This window comes from Aphelocoma coerulescens, chromosome 1, assembly GCF_041296385.1.
Source record: "Aphelocoma coerulescens isolate FSJ_1873_10779 chromosome 1, UR_Acoe_1.0, whole genome shotgun sequence".
NCBI lineage: Eukaryota > Metazoa > Chordata > Aves > Passeriformes > Corvidae > Aphelocoma > Aphelocoma coerulescens.
In genome coordinates this window covers 119,163,902-119,185,975 of record NC_091013.1, presented here as the reverse complement: position 1 = coordinate 119,185,975, position 22,074 = coordinate 119,163,902, and the positions used below count along the sequence as shown (strand labels likewise).

General features: G+C 46.8%; 1 protein-coding gene and 1 long non-coding RNA gene across 5 annotated transcripts in view; one reads left to right on the top strand and one right to left on the bottom strand.

The window, feature by feature from the left end:
- Positions 1 to 22,074, top strand: part of FAM168A (family with sequence similarity 168 member A) — a 128,389-nt gene that overhangs the window by 71,747 nt on the left and 34,568 nt on the right. The gene's annotated exons all lie outside the window — the stretch shown is intronic.
- On the bottom strand, positions 13,557 to 16,526 carry LOC138120036 (uncharacterized). Its single transcript, XR_011155711.1, has 3 exons — positions 16,471 to 16,526; positions 15,829 to 15,979; positions 13,557 to 14,412 (listed from the first exon to the last, which is right to left on the bottom strand). It is a non-coding gene; the product is annotated as an uncharacterized lncRNA (long non-coding RNA).

Sequence of the window (22,074 nt, the reverse complement as noted above, 5' to 3'; positions counted from 1 at the left end):
CTGGTTGGGAAATCTCCAAGGGCTTTGTGTCACATCGCTCCAGCACACGGCATTTCGCAGGTCATGCTGCGGCTCGGGAGAGATGCTCACAGAATCCTGGACTGGTTTCCGGAAGGGACCTTGAAGAACATCTCATTCCAACCCCCAGCCATGGGCAGGGACACCTTCCACTATCCCAGGTGGCTCCAAGCCCCATCCAGCCTGGCCTTGGACACTTCCAGGGATCCAGGGGCAGCCACAGCTGCTCTGGGCAACCTGTGCCAGGGCCTGACCACCCTCACAGGCAACAATTCCTTCCCAATATCCCATCTAACCCTGCCCTCTGGCAGTGGGAAGCCATTCCCTGTGTCCTGTCCCTCCATGCCTTGTCCTATGTCCCTCTCCAGCTCTCCTGGAGCCCCTTTAGGCCCTCAGAAGGGCTCTGAGGTGTCCTTGGAGCCTTCTCTTCTCCAGGTGAGCACCCCCAGCTTGGCTCCGGAGCAAAGGGACTTTCCCTGCGCAGGACCCCTGCATGCTCCTGAAGAGCAAGACACATCCCTGAGTCAGGCTGTTTGCAGCACTCCCAATTTAAAAATTCCCAGGTTTTGTCATTTTTTCTTCCCCGAGGTGAAACCACAACATTTGTTTGGACATGATGATGAACAGAGGGAATCTGCACCCTCTGGCCGTTGGTTTTGTTGGCAGGACAGGAGGTGAAGGATTCTCACGTGTGTTCCTGTCCTAATCCCTGTCGTTTGTATTCAGTGTTGAACCTCAGACACAACTGCACATGTGAGGAGTGACCTCATTTACTCCTGACTGTTCCTTTCATTTATTGGGATGTTGAGAGTCAGTGGCCTTTGATGTTGTAGAAGATAGAAGGATGTTCTGATAGAACTTCTGCTGTCAGCTTTTAATCCTCCTTTGCATATGTCTTGTGGGACAAAGATAATTCTAGGCATGATTTCATGTCCTTATTAACTTACAATTGTAATTTGGCTGTATTACTCTTGGAAATGCTGGGCCTTTGATGGCAGATCAGCTCTTTGGCCTCACAAACCAAGTTCTTTCACAACTCCTCTGTCAAAGAGGACGAACTTTATATTTTTGCCCTTTCTTTTTGGCATTCCTCAGCATTTTCATGAGGAGCACTGAGGAACACGAGGCAAATGGCAGGGTAGAGGTGCTGTCTCCTTACTTTTCCTTCTGCTCTAGGATGTGCATGCACGTCAGCCCCTTCCATTGATTGGGAAATGCCACTCCTGGATTTAATTAGGCGATCCATCGCTTACCGGGTCTGTAGAACAGGAATTCTAAACCGTGTTCAGGGTGTTGAATTGATTTCAGGGTGATTAAAAATGTATGAAGTGGATACAGTGAATATTTTTCCTCTGGCGTTTCTTCATGTTTATTAATTGGTGTGTATAGAGCAGACAGGAAAATCCTACTTGACTGGGAGAAGAATGAGCTGTGACTTGTGTAGACTCTCGCTGTTTTTATGTTTAAATGCGTGATTTTCGTACGGGAATACTTCCAAACAACTTGCTGCATTCCTCAGTGTTGGAAGCTGCTGAGTTTCAGCACTGAGATCAGCGATGGATAAATGGCCGTCTTCGTAATGACTTAACTCAGGCACTTTCTTGAGGTTGTAGAAAGCGTAAAACCACTAAGGGAAGGAGGGAGGAGTAGTTTTTTTGGGGGGAGAAGGAAGCAGAGGGGGTTTGGGTCAGATTAAGGAAGTTTGTGAGTGGCAGAGGTTGCTCAGGGCAATGGTGGAATCATCATTCCTGGAGTTGTTCCAAAGCCGTGTGGATGGGGCACTTGGGGACGTGGGGCAGTGGTGGCCTTGGCAGTGCTGGGGAACGGTTGGACTCGATAGTCTTGGAGGGTTTTACTATCCTTAATGACTCTGTGGTGCTAAAATAATCCATGACATCCACTCAGCTCGTTTGGAGATTGGTCCAACTGATGCCATCCTTCCAAGGAGTTAATAGAAACTTTGGGAAACATCCCTTACCCCTTGTTTTGTAACTGTTTGGAGAAGGTTTTACAGGCTTTTGAGTTTCCCTGTGTTGTAAAGGAACTGAATAGTCTCAGATCTTAAAAGCAAACAAAACTCATGTTCTGTTTTCCCAAATGGCCTCATTGTGGGCCTTCTCCTCCTCCAGGCTTGGGTCAGTCTGTGCAACTGGTTTATTTCTGCCTCATTTCTTGGCTACAATATTGATTTTGGTTTTCCTCGTGGTGGAAAAGAAATGAAAAGATTAAATGGCCACGCTTGAAGAGGGAAAAACTGTGAGGCAGAGAAGCAAAAAAGCATAGATGGGGAAGAAAAAACAGCCTTGGAAACATGTTTTGAAGAGAAAAGTGCTCCATTTAAAGAAAATAAAAGGTGAACAGAGAATTTTCTTGTGTCTCAATTGCTTTTATAGAGTACAGGCACATCTTGTGAAGTTCTTCACTCACTTGGGGAAAAGAGAAGCTTTATTTTTAAGCATGAGCCCTCCCAAATTTGTGTCTTAAATTGCATATAGACAAATTATAGCCACTGCTTTTGCCCTTTAAATACACATTCAGTATTAAAATTGATAACTGAAGGGTTTTTTTGTTGTCTTCTTTCTTAGAGTTTGCATATCAGAGAATGAAACTGTGTTTGGGTGGCTTATTAATTTCTAGTGTGTCTCCAAGCCATCTCCTTTTTCTCTGTTTTAGCCATGGCCAATTGTTTTCCACCATTTAAAACCTCTTTTTCTGCATGTTCCCTTCACTTCCATATCTTTTCCTCTAAGTTCCTCTTACTCTGCTCCTGAACAAGGAGCCTCTGTGTGGGAAGTCAAAATCACACTGGCTATTTCAGCCTCACAGAATCATTGAGGTTGGAAAAGATCTTTAATGTGATCCAAGTCCAGATGTTCCACAGCACTGCCAAAGCCACCCCTGACCCATGTCCCAAAATGCCACATCCACGTGGCTTTTAAATCCCTCCAGGGATGGGGGCTTTGGGAACCTCTGCCACAGACTCCATGGAGCTGGAAGGTGAACTTGTCGTTGTGGGAGTCAGAGATGGGGGTTGTTCATAAACCAGGACAGCCCTGGCACCCCACATTTCAGGGAATCTCTCAGCCGGAGTTAAAATCGCACCCAGTCTAAAATAAAGGCCTTTTCCTGCATATTTCTTTCTGCCACTTGCAGTTCAAATTCATATCCTGGCTTGTTTTTCTCTGTGCATGTTTGCACCCCACACATTCAATACCTCTTAAATCCCCAGGTGCTTGAATTAAATGATTGCAAATAAGCTCCAAGGCTGCCTCGTGATCCGTTGAAAACCCTTAATATTTGCTGCCTTTCCTCCCCCCCCACACCTTTTTTTTCCATCTTGCACAGAAAAATAAGTGGTCAGATCCTCGTTATGTTTTTTTCAGGCTGGAGGTCATAAATTAAAATTTAGTGGCTTGACTTCTGCAAAAATGTTTTCAGATTAAATATTGAGTTTTTCTTCCCTCCTGGTGCACAATTATTTCTCACACCGGGCGCAGTCAATGTGATCCAGCACAGAGGTTTGTACAGACAGAAACGTGAGCTGGGCCAGATTTGGAAAAGACTTTTATAAGCTTCAGAAATAATTCCCTGGTTTGTACCAGATCTGTTAATTACTGAGTCTGTTTTCCTACTGTGCTTTACACCTAATATCTTATTTCTAATTTAATGGGGATCAGCTTTCCCGAAGTGGAGCAGTTGAGTTTATTAATCACAGAATCCCGGAATGGTTTGGGTTGGGAGGGACCTTAAAGATCATCCAGCTGCAGATCTGTTTCACTGTTCTGTTTCATTAGATTTAGCCTGGTGTGAAGCCAAAATCAGGTGTTGCTTATATGCAAATGCATTCATATACTTGTTTTAAAGTGTGTGTGGCTGCCCTTCCCTCTCCCTGTGCTCGCTGGCACTCGGCCTCGTTTCATCTGATGCAGTACTGGGCTAGAATTTTAATGTCTCTGCGGCCAGCGATGATTTATTAGATCCCAAAGCCCTGGCTCTGAGTGCAGGAAGAAAATATTGCAGCAGTGAGCTGCCTTGGCACTGCTCGAATAAATGAGTCCTGAAAGACTCTTTGGTGTTGCAGCCTTTTTTCCCTTCCCCTCCCCTCGCCCCTACCGCTCCTTTCCCTGCCCGACCCCTGGGTTTCTGCTGATGGTGAGAAGTGCTCGTTTCCTTGCAGGAATTGCCATCTCCGGGTCTTTTTACAGGAATGTATTTGTCAACAGGCTCGTCATGGAAAGCCCTTTGAATTCCCAGAAGGAGCTGCTATCCTTCATCTGGGAAAAAATCAGCTTTTGTGGCAGGGTGCAAGGCTTGGACTCCTGGTGATGAACTGGTGGTACATAGGGAAGATCATGGAATTCCAGGATGGTTTGGGTTGGAAGGGACCTCAAACATTCCACCCCCTGCCATGGGCAGGGACACTTTTCAGTATCCCAGGCTGCTCCAAGCCCCAATGTCCAGCCTGGCCTTGGAGACTGCCAGGGATCCAGGGGCAGCCACAGCTGCTCTGGGCACCCTGTGCCAGGGCCTCACAGGAGGAATTCCTTCCCGATATCCCATCTCTGCCTGCTCTCTGGCAGTAGGAAGCCATTCCCCTTGTCCTGTCCCTCCATCCCTTGTCCCCAGTCCCTCTCCAGCTCTCCTGGAGCCTCTTCAGGCACTGCAAGGGGCTCTGAGCTCTCCCTGGAGCCTTTTCTTCTCCAGGTGAGCACCCCCAGCTCTCCCAGCCTGGCTCCAGAGCAGAGGGGCTCCAGCCCTGGAGCAGCTCCGTGGCCTCCTCTGGAATAGCTCCAGCAGAGTCTTGTCTTTCCTCTTCTGAGGTCCTGTCTTAGCAGTGACCTGAGGAAAGAAAGCCAGGACTTCAGTATTCCAGGGAAAAGCAGCAGTGTGTGACCACCAGGCCAGTGCTGGCCATGCTCCTCTCTGAAGCTGCTCCCCAGCCCCTCCTTCCAGAGAACTGTCAGCCCAGCAGCCCTTCCCAGGAGCAGGTCTGAGCTGTTTCATTCCGTCAACAAAATACTTTTCGGGAACAAGAAGAATAAAGAAGAAATTGGGCCGAAAAGGAGCTCTCAGAAGACTGAGAGCAGCGAAGAGGAGGGTTTGGGAGGAGAAGTACAAGGAAGAAGCCCTGGAGTAATAACAGGTGAAGAAACTTCGGAGCTCTTAGTTACAAAATTCTCTTTAGTAAGTAAGCAAAGGAAGTGTCCACTTTATGCTTGATTTGTTGCCATCTATTTACACTTAAAAATGACATTTCTGTGCCTCATCATCAGAGACCTCATGTTTGGCAGCAATGGCATCCATCTCCAGGGAGAAGAGGTCGATTCCATGGCATTCCCAGGAGACACAAAGCACATGGAGACTGTAAATGAAATCAGAGAGGGGAAAACCTTGATTTTACAGCTGAACAATGAAGAATTTCATTCAGAAAGATAAATGTGTGTAGGCTCTGAACTTCTGTTTACTTCTAGTTTCTTTTTATTTCAAATTAGGGACTCTGTTGAGGTGAAGACCCATTCTGTGCTGGGTTGAAGGTGTAAAGATGTGTGTTCTGTTCAGGCACTCTGTTGCCAGAACAGTTTTTCTCTCCCCTTAAAACAGTTAAGGGAACAGTAGTATAATGGACTATCAGTAATTTCAGGGTGAGCAGAGCAATTTTCCACAAAAATAACAATTATGTTGTCATCAAACAAGGCATAGTTTGCTCTGAGCCCATTAATATAATGAGGGTCTCATTGAATGCACGAGCAGCAGGTTGGTGACTTATACCCAACACCCCCAGCTCTCCCAGCCTGGCTCCAGCCCCTGGAGCATCCTCTAGCCTCCTCTGGACTGGAAATCAAGATTATATTCCCCTAGTTTGGGTGTCCTGAAAAACTGGATATTCTGTGATATTTAATGTGCTGTGAACTGTGGTTTGAGAAGAGATTGTCAAGATGGGACTTGAGTCACAAAGTCCCAGAATGGTTTGGGTTGGAAGGGACCCTAAAGCCATCCAGTGCCGCCCCTGCCATGGGCAGGGACCCCTTCCACTATCCCAGCTTGCTCCAAGTCCCATCCAACCTGGCCTTGGACACTGCTAGGGATCCAGGGGCAGCCACAGCTGCTCTGGGCACCCTGTGCCAGGGCCTCACCACCCTCCCAGCCTAGAATTCCTACCCAATATCCTTCATGTGTGGAAGGATTTCCATCCCTGGGTTCTTTTCCCTCCTGTTGGTGCTTCGCTTTGGCTGTGGAGTTTTAAATTTTTCTTTTAATCCCTACCATCCTTTATCCCTCCCTTGCTTCTCCCAAGCTCTCTGGTTCCTTGAAGCACTAACATGGAATTCTCCCATGGAGGATGTTGGATCTGTTATGAATAAAGATGAAGTGGAAGTGGAGTGCTTTCCCATTAATTTAAAACTTTGGTTATCATGACAACAGGTTACAACTCTCTTCATTGCCATGACAATCTCCTGCAAAATTGTTAAAATGCCAGCTTATGGTTATTTTTAGTTTGTCCTCTATTCCCATGGAGACCAACTTTTCCTTGAAGTGTTTGATGCTTTGTGCTTGGGGCCTTTAATGAGCCCCACAGAAGTCTGGAAGTCAGGAAAGGCAGAGGCCCCCGAGGTCAACCCATCCCTCCGTCAGCCTTGAGGGCTGCTCGGTGCAGTCGCTTTGCTGCTGCTTTTGTTGTATTGTGGGCCCTTCTTTTTTATTATTATTATGTTCTCTCGTGTGATTTTTCACATTTACATTTCCTGTAGTGCCCGAGCTCTTGCATTCTTTGCCTATGACCCTATTTTTTATCGTATGCTTTGCATGTGACCCTATTTTTTTGCATTAAATTCTGTCTGAAAACTTCACATTTTGCACAGGCCACCGGGGAAAAAAATCTACAAGGGAAAATGAAAAACTATAGAGGAGCTTGAACAGGGAACACATAAAGTGGTGATTTTTAGTTGCTGGGTTGTTTTGGGAAAAAACCCACATAGAAATTAACTTTTCTGTCTGTCAATTTACAAAGGAGTTTTACCAGAGTGACATTTGCTCAGTCAGCTCAACATTTACCAGCTTATAATTAATATATTACAAATTAATAAGATACTACAAATCACCTCGGGTAAAAAGGGATATTAAACTTCTTTGTGATCCTCCTTTGTCCATGGGCTTTTATTTTTTCCCCAAGTGTTTCTGGAAGGTGGCTGAGGCTCTGTAGGCCTTTCATCTGTATCCATTATGCCTTGAGTGAGGGCTTGCACTGAACTTGGGAATTTTTTCCACATCTAATAACTGTTACAGTTGTTCTGTAGTTTCTTAGACATCTTAAATTGTTGTCATTAATACCAGCTGAACTCTGAGCTCAGCTCAACCTTCCACTATCCCAGGCTGCTCCAAGCCCTTCCTTGGGCTTGGACACTTCAGGGATGGGGCAGCCACAGCCTCTCATACAGATACTATTTCTATCAATAATTTTAAACCTCTAGAGAGGCTCAGGAGCTTATCATTGATGGTAAAAATCTCTTTTTAAATGGTGTAAGATCTTTCTCTCTCTGGGATAATGAAATCCTTTTGCTGTTAGGGTGACTCTGAATCTTTTTACAGCTGATAAGAGCAATCAGAAGAGTTTTTAATGCCTCTTGCTTGCAGAATCTCAACGCTCATCAGAGTCCTTTTGCTCTCTGGTGTGTCTGAGTTTGCATTTTCCATGCCGACTCCAAATAAAACATGATTTCTGCATAACCCAGCCCTCATCTCTAAGATTGCAAGGTTATTTTGGCAGCAGGATTTCCTGAGAAGGTTGATGGCTCAGTTGTACTCTGCAGATGCAAGGAGGAGTATGAAATATGGTGGATTTTTGTAGCACTAACAGTGGTGGTAGGATTTTTATCGGGATGTTGCTCAGCATCCTGCGAGATGCAAGGAAGATAAATCCTGATGCTGAGGCTGGAGCACTTAATTGAAATAATAATCTATAAATCCCTTTAATTTTTTTTTTTTTTTGCACTGCTACTTGTAGAGGACGTGGCATAATTACCCTGATTCTGTGTTGATGTTGATTGTGAGGTGTGTGGCTGTATTTAAGTGTTCCCACAGAATTCTGGCCACGTGCTGTTCCCAGAATAATTCCTTTGCCCTTTCCATGTGTGGTTAAGAGGCCATTTAGCTTTCCCCAATCACTGTTTCATTCTAATGGCTGTTAATTGGCAATAAAGGTTATAACTAATATAATATATGCAAGGTATTGATAACACTGCTTATGTTTTTGGGATGGAGTGGGTTTTGTTCCTTAGATTTTTGTTCTTTTCACATTATTTAGGATGGCATGGAATAGAATAGAACAGAACAGAATAGACCATTACTGTTGGAAGGGATCTCCAACAATCATCTCATCCATCTGTCTGCCTAATTCAGGGCTGATTATGTTATTAAGGGCATTATTATTTGGTTTTTATTTGCATTTCTGTGACCAGTGAATTAATTTTATGAGACAGTGTTGATTATAAAATCCACCATGATCTGTTCTTTCTCTAACTTTGGGACCAGCAGCTACAGGGAAGTGCAATGAGAAATCTCCAGGCATGGAAAAGTGGGGTTTTCTTACACTTGCACATAGCAGAAAAATCAGGAGGTAACGTGATTGTGGAAGGAAGGGGGAATTTTTCAGATTTTCCTATGGGAATTGCCCAGAGAAACTGTGGCTGCCCATCCCTGGGAAGGTTCAAGGTCAGGCTGGCCACAGCTCAAACCAACCTGACCTAGTGAAAGGTCCCTTCCAATCCAAACCATTCCAGGATTCTTTAACTTCTCCTAAATGCAGATCCTGCTCCAATGCCTTTGGGAGTAAACAAAGATATAGGAACAAAAAAAATCTGTGCAAAATTTTTACACATCCAGGAGATTTTCTCTCTGTGATGAGACACCCCAAAAAGCAGGCTTGGTTTCCTCAGCCTATTTTGATATTTTAGCAAAATTACACTACATCGAATTTCCAGCTTGAGGAGATGTTTCCCATCCTTGCTTTTAACTGAATTTGGGGTCAGCTCTCCCAGGGCTTCCTGGAGAAGCTCAGAATGAGGGACAACATTTTCACTTTTGTTTTTACAGAGGGAAATTTTCTTCTCACACTGGGAAGATACAAAGTGGTCTAAATCTCCATGTGTGTTCTTGTTTAAGGAAAGGAGCCTGTAGTCCTCTGAAAAAAGTCTTCAGGATCATAGCCTGGTGCAAAAAAGTGGGAAGAACTGGTGTGCAAGCAAAGGGAAATTCCGGAGGCATTTGTGTTAAGCTCGGGATCAAATCCTGCCGGGCACTGACTCAACTGCCATCGATCCATCCCCTTGTTTGCCTTCCAGCTCTCACATTAAGCAATGGTTAAATCACCCCTGGAGCTCCCTGGGGCTCCCTTGACTAATTGACCGCTCAAGGTGGTCCAGGTGCTTCTCGGCAGGTCCATCTGGCAACAGCTCCAACCCATCTGGCCCTGTTCTGGCCTTGGAGAAACCTCTCCTGGGAAGTTTATCCCAAAATCGTTGCTTTCAGAAGTGTTTAAGGAGCAAAGTGAGGTACTGCAATGACCAGGAATTCCTGTCAGTCTGCAGCTCTGGAATGGCTTTGACTCTGAACAAATGCACAAGGAGCAATGGGAGCAAACGTCACCTATTGGAAGAGCCCGACTCCCGGATATTTAGGAAGCGTGGATGTTAAGGCTTCTGACATATTTCTTCAGAACAACTTTCCAAAGTAAATGCAAAACCAGTCACCTTCAAAAGGCAGGGAATGTCACCCTGCATTTCTCTATCCTCCTTCGCCAAGCGGGAGGACTTGGCATTCTCTGGAATGGGGAGATTTGATGGATGGCAGGACTTCTAATGTTGTTGGCAAGCAGTGCAGGTTCCATGGGATTTGGCAATGTTAGAGTCTTTTATTTTATTATTCCCTATATTTAGAGGAATCTTTCAGTTTGCTCTCGCTCCTGGTGTAAATCAGGAGCCTCCACAGGGAGGTGTCCAGCTATTTCCATGCACTGCACACATTCCATGTCCCCAGTTTACTGATCCAGTCGCTAACCACGAGCCTTTCCTTTCCTGCTGTCAATCCCAACACATTTTTCCAGCAGAACCAAGGTCATTTCAATCCCTCAGGTGTGGAGAGGACCTGCCCACAGTTTAAAATCAATACTGGGGGCGAGATTATTTTTAGAATTAAGGTGAAGCCCTGACCCCGAGCCCCCACAGGTTTATCCCTGCCTTTGCTGTGTGGGGCTGGGGTGACGCTCCGGCGGGGACCGCTGGGTTTCCTTCCGGCATCGCCCTCGTTATTCCCGAGTGCCTTCGGCTCATCTGTCCGGGAAGCAGATTTATTCAGCTCATGTGAGCCCCTGTATAATCATCCTTAGCTCTGCATTAATGTGCTGAGCAAGTGAAACTGGTTAATGAGAGGAGGAGAAAGGAATCTCTTTTTGTCCGTGCCATGCTCTTGTTCCTGGAAGCGGAGGGGAATAATTAGCATTCCATCCAGGAAGCCGGTTCCTTCGGCTGTGCCTATTGATGGAACGCAGGGGATACAGGTGAACTAATTCCAACCAGCCACAGGCTTGATGTTTAGCTCTGCCTTTGTTATATAACAAGTTTTTAGGTCTTCAAAAAAACCCATTTCTGTGCAGAAATGACCTTCAAGGAATGGTTAAAATAAGAAAGCCGACGTCCCTTTGGTTACCGGTGCACAAACTCGTCACATAAACAGGAGAAAGGCTTTAATCTCCTTTTGAAGTCATTTGCACATTTACTGAGGCTTACAGTGCCTTTTTCTTTGGGATCCCACTGATCTGAAAGTGAAGGACACACATGGCTGGAAAATCCACCAGGTTTCCCTGAGGTTCACATCAAACTCCCTTGTTAGTCCTCGAGGTGGGACAAAGTGGCAGAATTCAGCTTTGCTATGAAGTCATTAAACCAGGAATTTCTTGGTATTTCTATGCATTTTTTTTCTTGTTTTTCAACAACCTTCAAAGTATTTTTTTTCACCTGTATCCCTTGTTACTCTTTAAAAGAAGAAAATCTTTGGGGCTTTGATATTAATTTTGCTGTAGGTTCATTGAAATTGCTCTTTCTGTATGGGATTTCAGCCTTGCTGAGTGGCACATGACCATCATAATTAGATTTATCAACAAAAATGACACCTCAGAGAGCTCTTTTGAGACAAATGCTGCTGCACACTCAGAGAAGGTGTTTGGAGAAGTGGTGCTACTTTGTTCCTGTTGCTTTGTCATTAACCCCACTGGGAGACTCCACATCCATTGGGTGGTTTTGTGGCTAAAGGTAGAGCAGGAACCAAGATCCTTCATGCTCCAGTGGTGCAGGCTGTCCTTGCTCATCCTGGATGGAGTAGCCAGCAGCAGTTTTAAATGCTCATATTAAAAACCCCACAGACAAACCCCAAACCACTGCAGTTTTGTTAACCACATCTTGCCAGGATGGGCATTTTCCAGGCTGCAGGATGAGGAAGGTGCTATGGACAGCAAGGGGTGCCATGATTACATTGCACAGTGCACCTGAATGTGGGCTATTGCAGTAATTAATGTTAAATGCTGGCCTGTAATTATAATCCAGCAATATTCCCAGCAGAAACCTTTGTGTGGAAGCAGCGAGGAGCTGTTCTGCATTGGTGACTTGGAAGTAGCTGGAAGACATTCAAAACATCTTCATATAAATTACATTTTGGTCATGGTCTGCTCATCCCCGGGGCTTTGCAGGCACAAGTTTCCCTCCTCAACTCCTCCTTGCTCTGAGGCCACTTTGTCAGCTCATCTTTCCCTTTACCATCCCCACCAGTGGGATTTTCCTCATGGACAACAGCAAGTTGGGGTTCCTCACTTTGAATCCCCTTAGATCCCACAGAGGGGCTGCTGCTGTGTGTTCTCACTCTGGGAAGGACCTTGAGGGGCTGGAGCAAGTCCAGGGAAGGGAACGGGGCTGGGAAGGGGCTGGAGCCCCAGGAGGTGCTGAGGGAGCTGGGAAAGGGGCTCAGCCTGGAGCAAAGGAAGCTCAGGGGGGACCTTGTGGCTCTGCACAACTCCCTGACAGGAGGGGGCAGCCAGGAGGGGGTCGGGCTCTGCTCCCAGGGAACAGGGACAGGAGGAGAGGGAACGGCCTCAGGCTGGGCCAGGGGAGGGTTAGTTTGGATTTTGGGAAAATTTCTTCATGGAAAGGGCTGTCCAACCCTGGCACAGCTGCCCAGGGCAGTGCTGGATTCCCCATCCTTGGAGGGATCCTTGTGGGTCCCCTCCAGCTCAGGATATTCTGTGATTGTACCTTTCTATAAAACCTGATTTTTAAGCCTCATCCCACGTCTTGCTTTGTGCTGCTCCAGGACTCTGCTGTGCCAGGCAGGGATCAGGTGAAATCCTTGGCATTAATGTGTACCCTCCACAGAACACTGGGGCGGTTTTCAAGGAAAACTCCACACTTCCCTTGCACACGAACCATATTGAAATTATTTTCAGGAAATGTTTCCCTGATTTTAAACATTTCCCTCCTATTTTAGTCATTGGCCAGTTTATGTCAGAATGTCAGAACTGTGGCTGATTTAAAGCAGGCTTGAAAACTTGGTGCATATCATTAAAAAAATGAAATGTTTATGGATCCCCATCTGTTTGACTGGAATACACCTGGCTTTTGGGTCTAGACACATGCTCTGCCTAAATCCAAGGCTTTAGAGATAAAACATGACACTGGGATGCCTGACTAATCTCCTGCAGGGATGCTGCTGGGATAAGATAAGGAACTTGTTGGGAATGGTTATTATTGTCTGGGGGAGGGAGCTTGCAGGGCACGGGCTGCCAGAAACACCTGATAACGTCCTGCAAGCGTTGCACCCACAGCTCCTGTCCCGCTGGCATTCCGGGCTTTTCTGGGCCTGTCAGAAGATAAACGAACATCTCTAATTGCAAACAGTCCCAAAGGACAGCAGTGCTTTCCTGGATTTTGTTCCTGATGGAGGGACTCCCTGCAAGGATAGGTGGGGAGTTCTCAAGAGTTTTCCTTTGCAAGCAGTTCCAGGAAAATCATTAGGAGCTGTCATTGGGGTGATATTTACATTCCTGTCCCTTCCTAAGGCTCCTCTGCAGCAGTTTCAGGGGGCTCAGCCTTGCAGGTATTATTCCTTCCAGTTCCATATCCACGCTGACATTCTCCTTATCTTTTAATCCCATTGACTGATTTTTTTTTTCCATTTATTTCCCTTCCCTGCTTGTCGATTTACGTCACCTTTTATAAATATTGTATAAACCACGAATTTTTTTCCGTGTGAGCAAATAGGATTCTCTTAAGAACAGGGCACGACATCATTTTAAAATTGAAATAGAGTGTTGCAAATTGGCTTTTTTCCTTTAAAAATGTTCCAGGTGTGTTCAGCAGGGTGTGGAAAAAACACGATAAAGGTGTCACAGGATAAAAAGGAAAGAGAATTCTTTCTGGTCGTGATGATTTTGAGAGGAAAAAGAAAGGTGTTTTTAATGGGTAAATAAATCTGTTTTAATTCCAGGCTGGGTATTGAATAACTGGTGTTTGTAGTTGTTCCTAAACCCCAGAGGGCTTAGGAAAATCCCTCTCCACCTCCTTGAGCTGCTTCAGCAGCTTTTCCAGGCCTTCCTCAAGGTCTTAGCTCAGGGCTGGGGTTCCTGCAACTCCCCATTTTGTCCCAGTTCAGCCCAGTTCTTTTCCTGCCTATTCAGCTCAGGATGTGACAGTGATGTTACATTTCTTTTGGCAAATAAAGTGAAAACATAAAAACAATTCCATTCTATTTAAGGAATAATTGATATTTATTCTTGCCTCAACACCCCATTTGCCTGCCAGCCAGTCTGCTTGCGCTTAATACAAATCATTTCATTCAGCTCCAAATGTTTCATTTCATTCATTTATGAGGAAATTAAAGGAAGTGAAGAGGGCAGAGAGATGCTAATTTTCATAAAATCACAGATTTCCAGAATGGCTCCTGCTCCATTTTTCGTTAGCACTGGAATGGGACCAGAGTCCAAATGAATGTCCAGAAAGTTCAGTCCTCAGGATATTTTTCCAGTCGAATTTGTCCCATAAATTTGAAGCAGAGTCACTGGATAATTCAGGTTGGAAAGGACCTGTGGAAATCCTCAGGTCCAGCTGGGGTCAGGTTGGTCAGAGCCTTGTCCAGTGGACAGAAGTCAAGGAAGATTTCCACTGCTTGGAGCCACGTGTTTGGCAGGTTTTCAAGATTTGCTGAAGGAAGTTCTCCTGGCTCTGTTGCCAGGTTTTGAGAGCACAGATCTTCCAGAGGATCCAGGATGTTGTCCAGCTTTAGCTGCACGTGTGCACTTTTATACACGGAGCACCTCTGCCATGGAGCCAGGCTGGGAGAGCTGGGGGTGCTCACCTGGAGAGGAGAAGGATCCAGGGAGAGCTCAGAGCCCCTTGCAGGGCCTAAAGGGGCTCCAGGAGAGCTGGAGAGGGACTGGGGACAAGGGATGGAGGGACAGGACAAGGGGGAAGAGAGAGAGCAGGAATAAGGTGGGCGCTGTGGTAATCTAAGTGCAGCACTTCAAAACTGGCCCTGTTTCCTCCTCTGTGGCAGGACCAAAAGCTTCCTTTTAGTCCTTACAAATACACAATTCTTTCTTTTCATCCTTACAAATTTCCTTGGAAAATTTTATGGCTTTTATGGGCAGATTCAGCATCCTTTGCTGCAATAGCAGTCTGCACACTGGGTCGCTTGATTTATTTTTGTGTTGTTTTGTTGGGATTATTTTCTCAAAGTTTGCAGAATGTGTGGACACAAAGCTTTTGCAGCTGGTGCCACTTTTTCAATGGATTTCCACATCCTCCCAAATTCAGGGGGATGAGTCACCTGGCAGGAACAGGAAAGGAGTAGCAGTGCTGTCTCATCCCAAACACATCCTCATTCATACCAATGCCTTGGGGTGTTTCGCGTTGTGTGTGAGGAACATTTGCTTTGTTTTGTTTTCCAAGGATGTGCAATTAGTGGGGATACAAAAGCTAGTGCTGCTCACAGTTTCTGGGATAGCAAATGAAAGAGTAACAGCTGAGAGAAAGTGGGAATTGTAGTCGTGCAACTGTTTGGGTTGAAAGTGACATTTAAAGCTCATCTCATTCCACCCCCTGCCATGGGCAGGGACACCTTCCACTATCCCAGGCTTCTCCAAGCCCCATCCAGCCTGGCCTTGGACACTGCCAGGGGTCCAGGGGCAGCCACAGCTGCTCTGGGCAACCTGTGCCAGGGCCTGCCCACCCTCCCAGCGACCAATTCCTTCCCAATATCCCATCCATCCCTGCCCTCTGGCAGTGGAAGCCATTCCCTGTGTCCTGTTCCTCCATCCCTTGTCCCCAGTTCCTCTCCAGCTCTCCTGGAGCCCCTTTAGGCCCTGCAGGGGGCTCTGAGCTCTCCCTGGAGCCTTCCCTTCTCCAGGTGAGCACCCCCAGCTCTCCCAGCCTGGCTCCAGAGCAGAGGGGCTCCAGCCCTGGAGCAGCTCCGGGGCCTCCTCTGGACTCTCTCCAGCAGCTCCAGGTCCTTGTGCTGCTGGTCCCAGGGCTGGGGCAGCTCTGCAGGTGGGGTCTCACCTGAGGGGCAGAATCCCCCCTCCCCTGCTGCCCACGCTGGGGGATCAGCCTGGGACATGGCAGGTTCTGGGCTGCAGGGAATAAAGGAAAGGAAAAAGAAGCTGCAAGAAAAGCAGGATTTTCTCCTAGAGCCATCTCAGCTCTTCTTTGGGACCCATCTCTGCTCTCTAGCAGAGCACCCTTCTCCCAAGAGCACTGCCCAACATTTTCCTACCTTCACTCAGTCCAAGGCACATTTCCTGGTTATCAGGGTGAAGCAGGGCATCACTCAGCAGAAACTCAGCTCAGTTTTCTTCCTGGAAAGCTGACTTGGTCTTGCAGTTGAGCTCATCTGGACTTTAATTTCCTAATTAATGGTCTTCCTCCTTGGAAGCAAAGTGTGAATCCAAGAAAACAGGTGATGGTCATATCGTGTCCCTGTGCTGTCTGTCCCAAGTAGGACAGGGAAGGCTGGATCAGTGCACTGGGATATTGTCTTGTGTGAAATTTTGCCCAAATTAAGAATAATTAGGAAGTGCTGCCTGCTCCTGTTAAAAATGCACATCCAGGGAGTGGTGAACATGTCCTGTCAGCTCCCAGCTTTTCCTTCCTCACCTGTGTATATTCTCCTTATTCTTTATTTTCACGAGGTAAAAGGGAAAAGGGAATAAGCAAATTCCAGAGCCTGATCTCACTGGAACAGGTGATACTGATGCACACACAGGTGGCATCTTTGGTTTTCTGACCAGATTCCTTCTGCATATTCATATTACTGCTTATGACTGAACCTGTGGGAAGCAAAGACCTTCTTGAATATTTATGGCATGAGTCCTTGGAACACCCTGAACTTGCATACCTAATCAGGTGATATATTTACCTTCTTAATCCCTCCTGACCTTCTTCCCTATGTAAATGAGACAATTTGAAAGCATCTACTTCAGCACTGGGCAGGAGATCCAGCTGATTCCTCTTACAGTAATTGCAGTGCCTCCTCCCGAAGTTTCTGTTAAAAACCTTCAGTCTGAAATCTTACTTGGCTGTGCTATGCCCTTGACCACTGATAAATTAGTTTTAGCTCATTTCTGTTTCCTTTGAAAGGAATCTGCATTTTTTTACTCAATCAAAGGTCTGCACAAATGCCTCCCAAAGGGTGATATAAAATGGCTTTAAAGTATTTTTTGACAGGTAAGAGAGACCAGCTCTCAGGCACACTCATCTTTTGGAGCTGTTTCCTTTTAATTCTTATGTGAAACATTGAGAGATTGTTCCAGTAATTTCCCTGGATATCCCTAGTGCCATATTTTATATTATATATATATATATTCCATATGTGGAATGGTTTGGGTTGGGAGGGACCTTAAAGCTCATCTCCTTCCCCCCCCCCCCCCCCCCCCGCCCATAGGAACAAGGACACCTTCCACTGTCCCAGGCTGCTCCAAGCCCCAATGTCCAGCCTGCCCTTGGACACTTCCAGAGATCCAGGGGCAGCCGCAGCTGCTCTGGGCACCCTGTGCCAGGGCCTGCCCACCCTCCAAGGGAACAATTCCTTCCCAATCTCCCATCCATCCCTGCCCTCTGGCAGTGGGAAGCCATTCCCTGTGTCCTGTCCCTCCTTGTCCCAGTCCCTCTCCAGCTCTCCTGGAGCCTCTTTAGGCCTTGGAAGGGGCTCTGATGTTTCCTTGCAGCTTCTCTTCTCCAGGTGAGCACTCCCAGCTCACTATACTAATTTTAGTAAAGAAAAATAATCAATTAAAAAAACCCCCAAACTTCAACCTGCAGAAATATGAGCAGGAGACAAAATAGTCATGGAATGATTGGTGCACATTGAGATTTGGACTAAAAATGCCACATCTCAACCTACTTCAGGCAAGGTCTCGCTGTCATGGAGAATGAATTCAGCTCTGACACTGATTTGATTATCCACTCCAATAAAACAGGTTATTGACTTACACAGCTTATGGATGGTTATAGGAGACAGGTACTGTAGGAACCGCAGCACTTCCTTCTGTTGCACTCTCCTGAGTGGAAATTGGAAACTGGAGTCACTTTTTGGTGCCCTTAATCATGAGAACACCCCTGAACTTGTGTACCTTGTTGCTCCGCTGAGATGTGATGATGTTGAGACAGAGCTTTGTTGCTCTGTTCAGTACCTGAAACCGTGGGGGGAGCATCTCCTCTTCTCTGTAAAATAATCATGGAATCATTGGGGTTGGGAAAGCCCTCCAAGACCATCAAATCCAACCACTCCCTAGCACTGCCAAGGCCACCACTAACCCCTGTCCTCAGGTGTCCCATCCACATGGCTTTAAATCCCTCCAGGGATGGGGACTCACCACTGTCCTGGGCAGCTGTGCCGGGGCTGGACAACCCTTTCACTGAAGGAATTTTCCCTGATAGCCAGCCTAAACTTCCCCTGGCACAACTTGAGGCCATTTATTTTTGTCCTGTCCCTTGTCTCCTAGGAGCAGAGCCTGACCCCCTCAGCTGCACCCTCCTCAGGGAGTTGTAGATTGGAATTCGCTTCCCTGTAATCCTGACAGTGTTGTACCTCATTCCAAGGGATGATCACCAGGCAGTGGCCAGTGGTAATTTTCTACTGAAAAAGGCAGTGATTCCTTGGGAAGGGATAGAGAAGGATAAGTTCTGTGAAAGGAGCCAGTGTCACCTGAGGTGGTTGGTCTGGAACGTAAATGCCCCGAGCAAGCTGGAAGCTGACGACGCAATCAGAGAATTCGGGGTGATGGTAAAAGGAAATGTTTGTTGAAAAAGTGGAATGCAAATCCTTAAGACAAGTCAACAGGCTGCTGAGAGGGATCTTAGGAGGGTGGTTTGAGAATGAAGAGAGGTAAAATGGGAGGTGGAAGTCTGGAAGGAAGATAACAAACTAAAGTTGCAAAAAGCTAAATGAGGTAATTTGTGCCATTTATAAAACTTGTGTGCTGTTGCAGAAGATTTAGTAGGACTTTTTGATTCTGCTGAAGCTCTTCAGATCTTCACTTTTATGTTCTTTTTCATAATCTCTTTATCTTTTGATTTACCAACACCAAAAGGATCCTACCAAGCTGTTTGAAACCATGAAGAAAGAAGTTGCTCTGTTTATTGACCTCTGCTTGAAAGCTGGAAACCGTACTTGGATTTCTCAGATGTTTTCCTCATTTCACATCCTATGTTATTATAAACATTTGTCTTTCAAGCATGGGACAGGCTGACAGCTGAAGAATTACCAGCCTGGAGCAGGTCCTCAGAGTCCACCTGGTTCCTTCTCTCCATGGCAGGACCCTGGAAGTGTCCAAGGTCCATCCCAGCATGGTTTGGGTTGGAAGGCACCTTAGAGCTCATCCAGTGCCACCCCCTTCCACGGGCAGGGACACCTTCCACTATCCCAGGTTGCTCCAAGCCCTGTCCAGCCTGGCCTTGGGCACTGCCAGGGATCCAGGGGCAGCCACAGCTGCTCTGGGCACCCTGTGCCAGGGCCTGCCCACCCTCCCAGCGACCAATTCCTTCCCAATATCCCATCCATCCCTGCCCTCTGGCAGTGGAAGCCATTCCCTGTGTCCTGTCCCTCTATGCCTTGTCCTAAGTCCCTCTCCAGCTCTCTTTGGAGTGTTTTCCCCAATATTAATTATTTTACACCTGTCACAGGTGGATTTTGTTGGTTGCCGTTTTGCTTATTCACCAACTTTGTGCAGGTGTTTTTTTCCCCTTATATTCCTTGTGCTCTCTCTGGCCTGGCTGGTGTTATTAATACATTTAACTGGCAGGTTTCCTATTTTCCCACTCACTTTTCATTATTAATCCATATGTCAAACAATGGTTTTCTTCCATAAGTTAATAGAGATGTGGTGCTGCGCTGGATTAATACAGAATTTATGGAGTGTCCTCCCTGAGCCAAGGGATCGCTGATATCACAGCACCAGACAGACAGAACACCCTGTCCAGGACACCGAGCCCGGGTCAGCTCAGGCAAGGAGCCTTTTCCCCCATTTAAACCAGCAGGGAGCTGATATCTTTTCATGGAAGTGCCCAGTGATAGCAGCAGCAGTGTCTGGAACATTTGGTGGCCGGATCCCACGGGAAGGGATGAGGATGCTGCAGAGGGCAGATTCGTCAGTTTGGAGTTTAACTCTTCTCCCCTTATTTTGCCTCTCATTCCTTTATCCCCTGCCAAAGTCTAATTTAAATACATTCTCATTGCACTCTTAGTTTCTTTTCTGCCAGACTGTCTGTGCTCAATTCCCAGTTAATTTTCCGGAGTATCTGCAGCTTCTTGGACAGGGAGAAAAACTCTTCTGATCTACAAGTCTTGCATTGAATCATAAAGCTCCGTTTTGTGTAATTTTCTGGCAGATGTAACCCCCTGTGGGAATTGTGTTTGTGGTTTGGGTCCTTGGGTCTAAGACAGCCCTTTCCTATAAATCACTAGGAAAGGATACAGAAGCTCTGGCTCTGACTGACAGCTCAGCCCCTCTCTCATTGCTCCACTCTGGTTTATTTACTTTTTTCTTTAAGATTAAGGGGAGAACTGCCCACATAAACAAAACATCAAGAATGAATTAGCTTCAGCTGTTCCCAATTTCTAATTTATCCCCTGTTAGCAGACAAATGAGCACATGCTGATGCCATGCTCTTCCTCCACCACACTCTTCATTCCCAGTGTCACTTCCAATAACAGGAGGTCCTTGGCACCACTGAGAGCACAGTGCCCAGAATGAATCCAGCACCTCTGAGTGCCCAAATTCAGGTGGAAAATATATTTCTATCTCATATATATAAACCTGTGCTTGTTGTAATTGCAAATATGGAACAAAAAGATGCCATTCCAGGTGAGAGGAGACAGAAGCAGCAGGATCTGAAGTGCAGAAGAGGAGTAGAGAAAGCATAAAATAGCAATTATTGAGTAATTCTGTGTCAGACACTCTCTGGGTAGTAAGTACCAAAATAATTTGGTTTGGAAGGTTGTGGTTTCCAGAAGGATTTGCCTCATGGATTTCTGGGCAGGGAGTGAGGCTGGCTGGGCTGGCATTTCCCCTGTTGAAGGTGGGTGTGATGTTGCCCTTTTCCAATCACCAGGGACATTCCCCATCTCCGTGACCGTTCGGGGATGACAGAGTGGCAGTGACACCAGCCAGCTCCCTTGACGCCCTCAGGCCCAGCTCATCTGGCACCATGGACTTGTGTATGTGCACATTGTTTAAGTGGTCTGTAATTCATCCATCCTTTGTCAACAGTTGTACTTCACTCTCCAGACTCTGCTCTCACAGACCCAAGGACAGCTTTCCACAGGATCCCACTGATCCCCCAAATAAGCCAAAGTCTGTTGAACTGGAAATTCACATATTCCTCGTTTTTGTTCCCCTCTCTCTTTCCGTCATCGCATGGTATTCCTCCTTTTTCCCAGAGCCAGTCCTATAGTGTTGCCTACATCATGAAATAACTTAATTCCCCTGCTTCTCCTCCGGGTTCTCCTCCAGATCCATGGCATCTGTTCATCCTGCACGTGCCACCACCCCGGGACATTCAGGTGTGACAGGAGTTGCACTCCTGACCCAGGGGAAAGCACCGGTGTCGGCACATTTGTCTCTGGATTACTTGGAGTCATTGGATTTCCTGCTCCCTACAGTGTTGATCATCTGCCCTTTGAACTCTTGAGACATCCAGTAATGTGGGTGGTGAAGTTCCATGGGAGAGGAGGGCAGGGAAAGCATCCAAGACAGGCAGGGAAGGTGAGGTGGGTGGAGAAGGTGCATGTGAAACTGCACGAGAGATAAACAGTCTGAGGGTTGCTCTGATCCAGACTTGGATCAGCATTTTAGTCATGTGAAAAATGCAGGTTTGGGTGCAGTAGAGGGAGGATGTGGTGGAGCTTGGCCAGAAAATTGCTGCTGACAGGAAAAGCTCTCTGGGGCTATTTAAAGATGCAGGTTTGGCTCCCCTGTTTTTCACTGTTTTGTGGTGTTAATTTGTTTTGCTGTTGATGCCTGACTGATGTCTCGCAACACCTACTCCAGAGAACCTCTAATTAATTCCTAGTAGGATTTGTTTCACAGAATCCCAGACTGGTTTGGGTTGGAAGGGACCCTAAAGCCATCGAGTGCCACCCCCTGCCATGGGCAGGGACACCTTCCACTATCCCAGGTTGCTCCAAGCCCTGTCCAACCTGGTCTTGGACACTTCCAGAGATCCAGGAGCAGTCGCAGCTGCTCTGGGCACCCTGTGCCAGGGCCTGCCCACCCTCCAAGGGAACAATTCCTTCCCCATATCCCATCCATCCCTGCCCTCTGGCAGTGGGAAGCCATTCCCTGTGTCCTGTCCCTCCTTGTGCCCAGTCCCTCTCCAGCTCTCCTGGAGCCCCTTTAGGCCCTGCAAGGGGCTCTGAGCTCTCCCTGGAGCCTTCTCCTCTCCAGGTGAGCACCCCCAGCTCTCCCAGCCTGGCTCCAGAACAGAGGGGCTCCAGCCCTGGAGCAGCTCCGGGGCCTCCTCT